Genomic DNA, 14,927 nt, shown 5'->3' on the forward strand with positions numbered 1-14,927 from the left:
GTCGTCTTCTCAAGGAACTGCAGGGAGGTATGTTCTTATTATTGGTTATGAGTTTTGTAAATTGGGGATTTTGAAAGTAAGGGACAAGTAATTTAAATGACAAATAAAATAAATAAATAATTGTAAAATAAACTCTTGGCAAGGTGTGAGAAATTGGAAGTCCTATCCTAGTTATCCTTATCAATGGTGATGAGAATTGAGTTTTAATCCCGCTTAGTTAGCGTTTACTAAAGCAAAGAAAGGTCAAGTGGACCAATTAGTTTGATCCTCAGGTCCTAGTCAATTCCTAAGAAGGGACTGGAGTTATTGAAGTTCAATTCAATTAGCAAGGACACAATTATCAATCACGTTGAATTTGATAGCTCATGAGTTATCAATTAATTAACCAAAGCCAAAAGGGAAAAAGTAAACTTACTCGAATAAAAATTGTCTTCAGATTGGAAGCAACAGTAACATAAATGAAAGAAAGCAATCATAAACTGAAATACCTCAAATAACATTAATTAAGAGAATCATATGTAACATGGAAGAATTCATAAATTAAATTGACAAAGTAATTAAAAAGGAACCTTGAACCTGATAAAGAGTTGGAATACTAACTTGAAATAATAAGAAATCTTAATCCTAAAACCTAAGAGAGAGGAGAGAACCTCTCTCTCTAAAAACTACATATAAACTCTGAAAAGTGAGTAATTGGAGATCTTTTTTTTTGAATGAATGCATTCCCCACTTTATAGTCTCTAATCTGTGCCTTCTTGACTTGGATCTGGGCCAAAAAGGGTTTCAGAAATCGCTGGGAGCATTTTCTGTAATTTCTGGTGCGTGGCGTCTGTCACGCGTCCGCGTGGGTCACGTGGTCGCGTCATCTGGAGTTTTCTTTGTCACGCGTTCGCTTCGGTCATGCGTACGCGTCATCTGTGTTCTGCTCATGGCACGCATCCGCGTCAGTCACGCGTTCGCGTCGCTGCTTTTTCGCGCTAGGCATGCGGCCGCGTCGTCCATGCGTTCGTGTCGTTGCCAGTTTCTTCAAAAACTCCATTTTGTGCTTTCCTTCCATTTTTGTATGTTTCCTTTCCATCCTTTATGTCATTCCTGCCTTAGAAGATCTGAAACTTCTCAACACACAAATCACGGCATCGAATGGTAATAAAGGGTAATTAAAATAAATAATTTCAAAGCATAGAAAACATGTTTTTCATATATATCACATAATAAGGAAGGGAAAGTAAAACCATGCAATTTACATGAATAAATGGGCAAAGGATTGAATAAGTCCCTTGAATTGAGCACAAAATATGTCATAAAATATGGGTTTATCAACCTCCCCACACTTAAACAATAGCATGTCCTCATGCTAAGTCCAAGATAAAGAGTAAGGTAAGGCTAAAGTGGTGGAATCTCATGCAATGCAATCTATCCTAAATGCAACTACCTAAATGAATCATGCAATTCTAATTGTTATTCACTTGTATATAAAACTTACATGTAGTTAAATTAATTCACATTCTCAAGGAATTATATATGCATAGCCAAACCCTAGATAATGTTAAAGCACTTTTACAATTGAGATGGGTAAAAAATATTTTTCAAACTTGCAAGACAATTAACAATTCAAGCAGAGATATATGGTGATGAGCTATTGAACCCTCACTGGATTTTGTGTTTACTCTCTAGTCACTCAGTGTTTATTGGGTTAATCACTCTATTCTTCTTTTTATCCTTACTTTCTATAACTTTGTTCTTCATCCAACTAATCAACAATTATAGAATACAGACATACAAAAATCATGAGGTCTTTTTCAAGGTTGTAGTGGGGCCAAGGTAAAGGGAAGGGTATATGTATAAGGCTAAGTGAGCTAATAAGTGAATCCTTGATTAGTCTAAGATCTTACCTAACATACATATTTTGTAATTCAAAGCTTCTTAACCTATTTGCCCAGATTTTCTCACTTTGTATTGCAAGCTCATGCATTAACTTAAATTTTATCCCATGTGCACTGATTCTTTTTATTTTGCAATTGGGGAATTCTTGTACCCCTTAATTTAATACCGAAATTAAAAAATTTTTTTTAATGCACATGGCAATTCGATTGTTTTGATTTCACATGAGCATGCTTCCCAAATTTTATTTTGAAACATCTTTATTCTTTTTAACTTTCTACCTTTGTTTCTATCATCCATGTTCCCATAAAGTTCCCCACACTTAAACAATACCCAATTTCTATCTTAAGCTAACCAAGAATTCAACTTGGAATTTTTATTTTGTTTTTCTGCTTAAGGATAGTAATGTGGTTTATAGAACAAGAGGGTATTAAAAAGCTCAAGGGGGCTAACAAGGGTGATGTAAAAGGTAGCTAATTTGGGATAAGTGAGCGAATATTTCAAGCAATGGCCTCAATCATCTCTTAGTATGTATCTATATTCTATATTGGACAATTAGATTAAAACAAAGCAAAGAACATCAAAATAAAAAGAAGGGCGAAACACACAGGAATAAAAATTATGGTTTGAATGTAACCATAAAATTAAGCTCAAAACTCATAGGCTGTGTGTTCTCTAGCTCAAAAATCATATATCAGTTATACATGTCATGCAAGTAGAAATCAAGAGTTCCTATTATTCTCAATGTAAATCTTAGGGTGCCTTTAAAGTTTTAGTGTTGTTCCTTGATGAAATGTTGTTAACTAACTAACATGTTATATTCTATATACAAGGTGTGTGGATTGTTTTTGATTATGTTAAAGTCTCTAGTTTACTTCCTTTTTATTTTCAATTTAAACCAAACGATCATATGCTAAAAGGGTAAACTATACTAATTAATCCACATATTCTATAACTAATAAGTTAGAATTGCAATTAAACTAAATGGCTAAAATATAAACTAAAGTGTAAAATGCAGAAATAAAGTAAAAATACAGCAAAAGAACAGTGTATAAGTACTGAAAAGTAAAAATAAAGATAAAAATACAGAAAAATAAACAAAATAAGATAGAAAGAGTCTGTAGTGGTTCACCAAAAAGAAATACGCCAGGGATGGCGACCTCCCCACACTTAAAATAAAGCATCGTCCTCGATGCTCACTTAAGTTGGGTGTGAAGGAGTGTCATCACTGGAAGGATGGGCTGCAGGAGGCGTTGTGGAGGCTTGAGGGTCTGCAGACTGGATGAGGGTAGGAGGATCTGTCTGCTGTAGTGGAGGCTCTGACTGGATAGGAATCTTTGCATCTGCGGCCTGTATTTGGTGTGGCTCCTCCTGCTATGGCGCAGCCTGCTCGGGGCCTGCCTGCTCAGCCTGGGCATGTGTCTCCTCCTCATGAGCGCTCGCCTCCGCCTCAGATGTGTCAGAAGGGGTGTCAGGCTTGGAGAGGATGTCGCCGTCAAATCGGATCATCAACTTGAGGTGCTCATAGCGTCGCTTGTTACGACGCTCCATACGGTCTAAGCGGGCGAAGAGGCGATGCACCAGATGGTAAATAGGCTCAGGAGCAGGTGGAGGTGCAGTGGGTGGGGCTGGTGCAGCAGTGGAATAAGAAGGGACAGTTGAAGGTGTGGCTGTCTCAGCAGAAGCGGTGAGGAATGGGGGTGTATAGCCTAAAGCCCAAAAATTCCTGTTGTGACGGATAATCTTCTTGCAGTCCGAAGCAGGTGGCTTCTCATCAGCATCCTCCCAAGGCATGTCAGCTCGACGGCCTAGCTGGGTAACCGGGTAAGGGAAAGGTAGGGTGCCTCTGATATGGACCCTAGCCATAAAGTTCCAGATGAATCGTGGGAGGTACAGGTCCTTACCCTCCATCACACACTAGAGAAGGGTGATCATAGTGGCAGGCAGCTCCGTCTCATGAGTGCTTGGCATAACAAAGTTGCTCAGGATATGGTGCCAGAGCTGAGCTTCATCATTCAGATACATAAGCTTGATTCCTTTAGGCATTGTGGTGTTCTTACCCATGACCCAGAGGACAGTAGGGTCAAGGGCTATTGGTGCACGAAATTGTGATGTCCAGGCTCAAACAATCCCTGGCAACGTGAGCAACTTGGTACGCGCAATCGTGATTACACTTTGATTATATAAAATTCATGGCTCTTTCTTTCCCTGGCAATGGCGCCAAGAACATGGTGCCAATACCATGGTTCACAACTTCGATACAACTAACCAGCAAGTGCACTGGGTCATCCAAGTAATACCTTACGTGAGTAAGGGTCGAATCCCACGGAGATTGTTGGTATGAAGCAAGCTATGGTCACCTTGCAAATCTCAGTTAGGCAGATATAAATTGATAATGGTGTTTTCGAATTTAATATAATAAAATAGGGATAGAAATACTTATGTAATTCATTGGTGAGAATTTCAGATAAGCGAATGGAGATGCCTTCGTTCCTCTGAACCTCTGCTTTCCTACTATCTTCATCCAATCAGTCTTACTCCTTTCCATGGCTGGCTTTATGCAAGGGCATCACCGTTGTCAGTGGCTACATCCCCTCATCTCAGTGAAAAATATGCTCACATGCTCTGTCACAGCACGGCTAATCATCTGTCGGTTCTCGATCATGCTGGAATAGGATTCACCCTCCTTTTGTGTCTGTCACTAACGCCCAACACTCGCGAGTTTGAAGCTCGTCACAGTCATTCAATCATTGAATCCTACTCGGAATACCATAGACAAGGTTTATACTTTTCGGATTCTCTTGAGTGCCGCCATCATTCTAGCTTACGCCACAAAGATTCTGGTTAGGAGATCTAAGAGATATTCATTCTAGCTTATTTCATGTAGAACGGAAGTGTTTGTCAGGCACGTGTTCATAGGGGAGAATGGTGATGAGCGTCACACATAATCATCACCTTCATCACGTTCTTGGGTGCGAATGGATATCTTAGAAGCGAAATAAGATGAATTGAATAGAAAACAGTAGTACTTTGCATTAATCTTTCAGGAACAGGAGAGCTCCACACCTTAATCTATGGAGTGTAGAAACTCTACCGTTAAAATTACATAAGTGAAAGGTCCAGGCATGGCCGAGATGGCCAGCCCTCAAACGTGATCTAAGATAGCATACAACTGATCAAAGATTGTCAAAAAGACTAGTAAAAGGTCCTATTTATAATAAACTAGTCACTAGGGTTTACATAAGTAAGTAATTGATGCATAAATCCACTTCCGGGGCCCACTTGGTGTGTGCCTGGGCTGAGCCTTATCTTTCCACGTGCAGAGGCCATTTGTGGAGTTGAACGCCAGGTTTTGATCCATTTCTGGCGTTCAACTCCGGTTTTGGATCCTATTCTGGCGCTGGACGCCAGAATTGGGCAGAGAGCTGGCGTTGAACGCCAGTTTACGTCGTCTATTCTTGGCCAAAGTATGGACTATTATATATTTCGGGAAAGCCCTGGATGTCTACTTTCCAACGCAATTGGAAGCGCGCCATTTCGAGTTCTGTAGCTCCAGAAAATCCACTTTGAGTGCAAGGAGGTCAGAATCCAACAGCATCCGCAGTCCTTCTTCAACCTCTGAATCTGATTTCTGCTCAAGTCCCTCAATTTCAGCCAGAAAATACCTGAAATCACAGAAAAATACACAAACTCATAGGAAGGTCCAGAAATGTGAATTTAACATAAAAACTAATGAAAACATCCCTAAAAGTAACTAGATCCTACTAAAAACATACTAAAAACACTGTCAAAAAGCGTATAAATTATCCGCTCATCACAACACCAAACTTAAATTGTTGCTTGTCCCCAAGAAACTGAAAATCAAATAGGATAAAAAGAAGAGAATATACTATAAATTCCAAACTATCAATGAAACATAGCTCCAATCAAATGAGCGGGACTTATAGCTTTTTGCCTCTTGAATAGTTTTGGCATCTCACTTTATCCATTGAGGTTCAGAATGATTGGCATCTATAGGAACTCAGAGTTCAGATAGTGTTATTGATTCTCCTAGTTCAGTATGATGATTCTTGAACACAGCTTTTTTGAGTCTTGGCCGTGGCCCTAAGCACTTTGTTTTCCAGTATTACCACCGGATACATAAATGCCACAGACACATAATTGGGTGAACCTTTTCAGATTGTGACTCAGCTTTGCTAAAGTCCCCAATTAGAGGTGTCCAGGGTTCTTAAGCACACTCTTTTTTTTTGCTTTGGACCTTGACTTTAACCGCTCAGTCTCAAGTTTTCACTTGACACCTACACGCCACAAGCACATGGTTAGGGACAGCTTGGTTTAGCCGCTTAGACCAGGATTTTATTCCTTTAGGCCCTCTTATTCACTGATGCTCAAAGCCTTGGGATCCTTTTTATTTTCCCTTGCCTTTTGGTTTTAAGGGTTATTGGCTTTTTCTGCTTGCTTTTTCTTTTTCTTTCTATTTTTTTTATTTTTTTTTTGCCCCTTTTTTTTTCTGCAAGCTTTGTTCTTTGCTACTTTTTCTTGCTTCAAGAATCATTTTTATGATTTTTCAGATTATCAAATAACATGTCTCCTAGTCATCATTCTTTCAAGAGCCAACATATTTAACATTCTTAAACAACAACTTCAAAAGACATATGCACTGTTCAAGCATACATTCAGAAAACAAGAAGCATTGTCACCACATCAATATAATTAAGCTAAGTTCAAGGATAAATTCGAAACTCATGTACTTCTTGTTCTTTTGAATTAAAACATTTTTCATTTAAGAGAGGTGATGGATTCATAGGACATTCATAACTTTAAGACAAAGTTACTAATTACTAATGATCATATAATGAAGACACAAACATGGATAAGCACACAACATAGAAAACGAAAAACAGAAGAAATAAGAACAAGGAATGAATCCACCTTAGTGATGGTGGCGTTTCCTTCTTGAGGAACCAATGATGTCCCTGAGCTCTTCTATGTCTCTTCCTTGTCTTTGTTGCTCCTCCCTCATTGCTTTTTGATCTTCTCTGATTTCATAGAGCATGATGGAGTGCTCTTGATGTTCCACCCTTAGTTATCCCATATTGGAACTCAATTCTCCTAGGGAGGTGTTAATTTGCTCCCAATAGTTTTGTGGAGGAAAGTGCATTTGAGGCATCTCCGGGATCTCATGGTGATGAGCTTCATACGCCTCTTGAGCTCCATGAGTGGGCTCTCTTGCTTGCTCCATTTTTTTCTTAGTGATGGGCTTGTCCTCTTTGATGAGGATATCTCCCTCTATGTCAATCCGAGCCGAATTGCATAGGTGGCAAATGAGGTGAGGAAAGGCTAACCTTGCCATGGTGGAGGACTTGTCAGCCACCTTGTAGAGTTCTTGAGGTATAATCTCATGAACTTCCACCTCTTCTCCAATCATGATACTATGGATCATGATGGCCCGGTCTATAGTAACTTCAGACCGGTTGCTAGTGGGAATGATTGAGCATTGAATGAACTCCAACCATCCTCTAGCTACAGGCTTGAGGTCCAATCTTCTTAGTTGAACCGGCTTACCTTTAGAGTCAACCTTCCATTGAGCTCCTTCTACACATATGTCCATAAGGACTTGGTCCAACCTTTGATCAAAGTTGACTCTCCTTGTGTAGGGGCGTGCGTTCTCTTCCATGTTTGGCAAGTTGAACGCCAACCTCACATTTTCCGGACTAAAATCTAAGTATTTCCCCCGAACCATTGTAACATAGTTCTTTGGATCTGGGTTCTTACTTTGATCATGGTTCTTGGTGATCCATGCATTGGCATAGAACTCTTGAACCATTAGGATGCCGACTTGTTGGATGGGATTTGTTAGAACTTCCCAACCTCTTCTTTGAATTTCATGTCGGATCTCCGGATACTCATTTCTTTTGAGTTTGAAAGGGACCTCAGGGATCACCTTCTTCTTGGCCACAACATCATAGAAGTGGTCTTGATGGGCTTTGAAGATGAACCTTTCCATCTCCCATGACTCGGATGTGGAAGCTTTTGTCTTCCCTTTCCCCTTTCTAGAGGATTCTCCGGTCTTAGGTGCCATCAATGGTAATGGAAAAACAAAAAGCTTATGCTTTTACCACACCAAACTTAGAATTTTGCTCGCCCTCGAGCAATAAACGAAAGAATAGATGAAGAAGAAGAAGAAATGGGGGAGAGGGAGAGGGTGACGTGTTTCGGCCAAGAAGGGTGTAGAGGGGTGTGTTGTGTGAATTTGATGAAGAATAGAGGGCTTTATATAGGGAAGGGAGGGGGGAAAGGTTTCGGCCATATGGGTGGGTTTGGGTGGGAAATTGGTTTTGAATTTTTGAAGGTAGGTGGAGTTTATGAGGTAGGTTTATGGGGAAGAGTGGATGGATGTGAGTGGTGAAGAGGTGATGAGGAAGAGAGTTTGAGGTGATTGGTGAAGGGTTTTTGGGGAAGAGTGTTTATGGGGTTGTGTGAAAGAGAGTGGTGAGAAGAAGTGAGTGGAGGTAGGTGAGGATCCTGTGGGGTCCACAGATCCTGAGGTGTTCAAGGATTTACATCCCTGCACCCATTAGGCATGTAAAAATGCCTTTGCACCCAACTCTGGGCGTTCGGCGCCAGGATGGTGGCCATTTTGGGCGATCAACGCCCATTTGTGTGCCATTTCTGGCGTTGAACGCCAGAACCATGCCTGTTCTGGCGTTCAGCGCCCAGAAGCTGCCCATTTTGGGCGTTCAGCGCCAAAACCATGCTCTGTTCTGGCGCTGAACGCCAGACAGATGCTCCTCCAGGGTGTGATTTTTCTTCTGCTGTTTTTGATTCCGTTTTCAATTTTTATATTTATTTTGTGACTCCACATGATCATGAACCTACAAAGATATATAACTAAGAAAAATATAGTTAGATAAATAAACATTGGGTTGCCTCCCAACAAGCGCTTCTTTAATGTCAATAGCTTGACAGTGGGCTCTCATGGAGCCTCACAGATGTGCAGAGCTTTGTTGAAACTCTCCAACACCAAACTTAGAGTTTGGATATGGGAGTTCAACACCAAACTTAGAGTTTGACTGTGGGGGCTCTGGTTGACTCTGCTTTGAGAGAAGCTTTTTCTGCTTCCTCTCCATGGTTGCAGAGGGAGATCCTTGAGTTTTAAACACAAGGGAGTCCTTATTCCATTGAAGGACTATTTCACCTCTGTCAACATCAATCACAGCTCTTGCTGTGGCCAGGAAAGGTCTTCCTAGGATGATGGATTCATCCTCTTCCCTTCCAGTATCCAGGACTATGAAATCAGCAGGGATGTAAAGGACTTCAACCTTTACTAACACGTCCTCTACTTGTCCATAAGCCTGTTTTCTTGAACTGTCTGCCATCTCTAATGAGATTTTAGCAGCTTGCACCCCATAGATTCCTAGTTTCTCTATTACAGAGAGGGGCATGAGGTTTATTCCTGAACCAAGGTCACATAGAGCCTTAAAGATCATGGTGCCTATGGTACAGGGTATTATGAACTTTCCAGGATCCTGTCTCTTCTGAGGCAATGTCAGTTGATTCAGATCACTTAGTTCATTGATGAACAAGGGAGGTTCAACTTCCCAAGTATCAATGCCAAATAATTTGGCATTCAGCTTCATGATTGCACCAAGAAACTTGGCAGTTTGCTCTTCAGTAACATCCTCATTCTCTTCAGAAGAGGAATACTCATCAGAGCTCATGAAGGGCATAAGGAGGTTCAATGGAATCTCTATGGTCTCTAGATGAGCCTCAGAGTCCTTTGGTTCTTCAGAGGGAAGCTCCTTATTGATCACTGGACGTCCTAGGAGGTCTTCCTCCTTGGGATTTGCGTCTTCCTCTCCTTCTTTGGGTTCGGCCATTTTGCTTATGTCAATGGCCTTGCACTCTCCTTTTGGATTCTCTTCTGTATTGCTTGGGAGAGTACTGGGAGGGATTTCAGTGATCCTTTTACTCAGCTGGCCCACTTGTGCTTCCAAATTTCTAATGGAAGACCTTGTTTCATTCATGAAGCTCGCAGTGGCCTTGGATAGATCAGAGACTAGATTTGCTAAATTAGAAGCATTTTGTTCAGAGTTCTCTGTCTGTTGCTAAGTCGATGATGGAAAAGGTTTATTATTGTTAAACCTGTTTCTTCCACCATTATTAAAGCCTTGTTGAGGCTTTTGATCCTTCCATGAGAAATTTGGATGATTTCTCCATGATGAGTTATAGGTGTTTCCATAAGGTTCACCTAAGTAATTCACCTCTGCTATTGCAGGGTTCTCAGGATCATAAGCTTCTTCTTCATAAGAAGCCTCTTGAGTACTGTTGGATGCAGCTTGCATTCCATTCAGACTCTGAGAGATCATATTGACTTGCTGAGTCAATATTTTTTTCTGAGCCAATATGGCATTCAGAGTATCAACTTCAAGAACTCCCTTCTTCATAGGCGTCCCATTATTCATAGGGTTCCTTTCAGAAGTGTACATGAACTAGTTATTAGCAACCATGTCAATGAGTTCTTGAGTTTCTGCAGGCGTTTTCTTTAGGTGAATGGATCCACCTACAGAAGTGTCCAGTAACATCTTTGATAGATCAGATAAACCATCATAGAATATATCCAGGATGGTCCATTCTGAAAGCATGTCAGAAGGACACTTTTTGGTCAACTGTTTGTATCTTTCCCAAGCTTCATAGAGGGATTCACCTTCTTTTTGTCTGAAGGTTTGAACATCAGCTTTAAGCTTGCTCAGCTTTTGAGGAGGAAAGTACTTGGCTAAGAAAGCCGTGACCAGCTTATCCCAAGAGTTCAGGCTGTCTTTGGGTTGAGAATCCAACCATAATCTAGCTCTGTCTCTTACAGCAAAAGGGAAAAGCATGAGCCTGTAGATTTCAGGATCTACTCCATTAGTCTTAACAGTATCACATATCTGCAAGAATTCAGTTAAGAACTGAAAAGGATCTTCAGATGGAAGTCCATGAAACTTGCAGTTCTGCTGCATCAGAGAAACTAATTGAGGTTTCAGCTCAAAGTTGTTTGCTCCAATGGCAGGAATAGAGATGCTTCTTCCATGTAAATTGGAATTAGGTGCAGTAAAGTCACCAAGCATCTTCCTTACATTATTATTATTTTTGGCTGCCATCTCCTCTTTCTGTTCGAAAATTTCTGAAAAGTTATCTCTGTATTGTTGTAATTTCGCTTCTCTTAATTTTCTCTTCAGAGTCCTTTCAGGTTCTGGATCTGCTTCAACAAGAATATTCTTGTCCTTGATCCTGCTCATATGACAAAGAAGAGGGCACAGAAAAAAATAATAATAATAATATGGATCATTTATACCATAGTATAGGGATCCCTGTGTGAGTAGAAGAAGAGGGGGAGACAAAGAATGTAATATAATGGAAGAAACACAACTGTGAGGAGGGTTGAGATGTAAGATGAGATGTTAGTAGATGAATAAATAAATAGAATAAGATGGGAGAGGGAGAATTTTCGAAAATAATTTTTGAAAAAGGGTTAGTGATTTTCGAAAATGGTTTTTGAAAAATGTTAGTATTTTTTTGAAAAAGTTTTAAAATAAAAAATAAAAAATAATTAGTTAATAAAAAAGAAATTTTTGAAAAAGAGGGAAGATATTTTCGAAAATTAGAGAGAGAGAGAGTTAGTTAGGTAGTTTTGAAAAAGTTAAGAAACAAACAAAAAGTTAGTTAGTTAGTTGAAACAAATTTTGAAAAGATAAGAAGTTAGGAGGTTAGAAAAGATATTTTGAAACCAACTTTTTGAAAAAGGTAAGATAAGAAGATATTTTAGAAATTAGTTTTGAAAAAGATTTGATTTTTAAAATCTCAATTAATGACTTGATTCATAAGAAATCACAAGATATGATTCTAGAACTTAAAGTTTGAATCTTTCTTAACAAGTAAGTAACAAACTTGAAATTTTTGAATCAAAACATTAATTGATTATGTTATTTTCAAAAATTTGGTATAAAAATAAGAAAAAGATTTTTGAAAAATATTTTTTGGAATTTTTGAAAATAACTAAGAATTTTGAAAAATATTTGATTTTTGAAAAAGATTTTGAAAAAGATAAGATTTTCAAATTGAAAATTTGATTTGACTCATGAGAAACAATTTGATTTTAAAATTTTTTTTGAAAAAGTCAATCCAAATTTTTGAATTTGATGAGAGAAAATGGGAAAGATATTTTTTTGATTTTTTTTTTGAAATTTTTATGATGAGAGAGAAAAACACTAAAGAGATGCAATGCATGAAGATTTTGGATCAAAACAATGAATGCATGCAAGAATGCTATGAAGGTCAAGATGAACACCAAGAACACTTTGAAGATCATGATGATCACCAAGAACATATTTTTGAAAAAATTTTAATGCAAAGAAAACATGCAAGACACCAAACTTAGAATTCTTTAATGCTTAGACACTAAGAATTCAAGAATGCATATGATAAACATGATACAACACAAAACAAAAAATCATCAAGATCAAACAAGAAGACTTACCAAGAACAACTTGAAGATCATGAAGAACACTATGAATGCATGAAATTTTCGAAAAATGCAAGATGCACATGCAAATGACACCAAACTTATGACATGACTCATGACTCAAACAAGAAACAGAAAAATATTTTTGATTTTTATGATTTTCTAATTTTTTTTTTGGATTTTTTCGAAAATTATATGAAAAAAAAATAAGGATTCCAAAATTTTTTTCATGAATTCCAGGAATCTTGCATTCTTATTCTAAAGCTTCAGTCCAGGAATTAGACATGGCTCACTAGCCAGCCAAGCTTTCAATGAAAGCTCCAGTCCAAAACACTAGACATGGCCAATGGCCAGCCAAGCTTCAGCATGTAATTCAGACATGACACGCCTGACATACTCATTCCCAAAGGAATTAGACATGGCTTTACAGCCAGCCAGGCTTCACATGCTTTATGAAACACTAGAATTCATTCTTAAAAATTTTGAATAAAATTTTTGAAAACATTTTTGTATTATTTTCGAAAACAGATGAGAAAATTTTAGAAATATTTTTGAAAAATTTTTTTTTTGAAACAGGTGAGAAAATTTTTGAGATATTTTTGAAAAATTTTTGAAAGGAAAACAAAAAGAAAATTACCTAATCTGAGCAACAAGATGAACCGTCAGTTGTCCAAACTCGAACAATCCCCGGCAACGGTGCCAAAAACTTGATGCACGAAATTGTGATGTCCAGGCTCAAACAATCCCTGGCAACGTGAGCAACTTGGTACGCGCAATCGTGATTACACTTTGATTATATAAAATTCATGGCTCTTTCTTTCCCTGGCAATGGCGCCAAGAACATGGTGCCAATACCATGGTTCACAACTTCGATACAACTAACCAGCAAGTGCACTGGGTCATCCAAGTAATACCTTACGTGAGTAAGGGTCGAATCCCACGGAGATTGTTGGTATGAAGCAAGCTATGGTCACCTTGTAAATCTCAGTTAGGCAGATATAAATTGATAATGGTGTTTTCGAATTTAATATAATAAAATAGGGATAGAAATACTTATGTAATTCATTGGTGAGAATTTCAGATAAGCGAAAGGAGATGCCTTCGTTCCTCTGAACCTCTGCTTTCCTGCTATCTTCATCCAATCAGTCTTACTCCTTTCCATGGCTGGCTTTATGCAAGGGCATCACCGTTGTCAGTGGCTACATCCCCTCCTCTCAGTGAAAAATATGCTCACATGCTCTGTCACAGCACGGCTAATCATCTGTCGGTTCTCGATAATGCTGGAATAGGATTCACCCTCCTTTTGCGTCTGTCACTAACGCCTAGCACTCGCGAGTTTGAAGCTCGTCACAGTCATTCAATCATTGAATCCTACTCGAAATACCACAGACAAGGTTTAGACTTTCCGGATTCTCTTGAATGCCGCCATCATTCTAGCTTACGCCACGAAGATTCTGGTTAGGAGATCTAAGAGATATTCATTCTAGCTTATTTCATGTAGAACGGAAGTGTTTGTCAGGCACGTGTTCATAGGGGAGAATGGTGATGAGCGTCACACATAATCATCACCTTCATCACGTTCTTGGGTGCGAATGGATATCTTAGAAGCAAAATAAGATGAATTGAATAGAAAACAGTAGTACTTTGCATTAATCTTTAAGGAACAGCAGAGCTCCACACCTTAATCTATGGAGTGTAGAAACTCTACCGTTAAAATTACATAAGTGAAAGGTCCAGGCATGGCCGAGATGGCCAGCCCTCAAACGTGATCTAAGATAGCATACAACTGATCAAAGATTGTCAAAAAGACTAGTAAAAGGTCCTATTTATAATAAACTAGTCACTAGGGTTTACATAAGTAAGTAATTGATGCATAAATCCACTTCCGGGGCCCACTTGGTGTGTGCCTGGGCTGAGCCTTATCTTTCCACGTGCAGAGGCCATTTGTGGAGTTGAACGCCAGGTTTTGATCCATTTCTGGCGTTCAACTCTGGTTTTGGATCCTTTTCTGGCGCTGGACGCCAGAATTGGGCAGAGAGCTGGCGTTGAACGCCAGTTTACGTCATCTATTCTTGGCCAAAGTATGGACTATTATATATTTCTGGAAAGCCCTGGATGTCTACTTTCCAACGCAATTAGAAGCGCGCCATTTCGAGTTCTGTAGCTCCAGAAAATCCACTTTGAGTGCAGGGAGGTCAGAATCCAACAGCATCCGCAGTCCTTCTTCAACCTTTGAATCTGATTTCTGCTCAAGTCCCTCAATTTCAGCCAGAAAATACCTGAAATCACAGAAAAACATACAAACTCATAGTAAAGTCCAGAAATGTGAATTTAACATAAAAACTAATGAAAACATCCCTAAAAGTAACTTGATCCTACTAAAAAGATACTAAAAATACTGTCAAAAAGCATATAAATTATCCGCTCATCAGCTATCCTCTCCTTGACAGAATCCCAGTCGAATCTCAGAAAGCGCATGTCCTCTTCAGCCTTTTGGTAACCGTCAGGCTGATCTGACTTAGGCTGAAGCTTAAGAATATCC

General features: G+C 39.0%; 1 non-coding gene across 1 annotated transcript; it reads left to right on the forward strand.

Annotated features, from left to right (window-relative positions):
- The first annotated feature begins 10,520 nt into the window (after positions 1–10,520).
- Positions 10,521–10,628, forward strand: LOC112768368 (small nucleolar RNA R71). Its single transcript, XR_003185804.1, has one exon. It is a non-coding gene; the product is annotated as a small nucleolar RNA R71 (small nucleolar RNA).
- Positions 10,629–14,927: the final 4,299 nt, after the last annotated feature.

The sequence above is a fragment of the Arachis hypogaea genome, chromosome 17, assembly GCF_003086295.3.
Source record: "Arachis hypogaea cultivar Tifrunner chromosome 17, arahy.Tifrunner.gnm2.J5K5, whole genome shotgun sequence".
Lineage (NCBI taxonomy): Eukaryota > Viridiplantae > Streptophyta > Magnoliopsida > Fabales > Fabaceae > Arachis > Arachis hypogaea.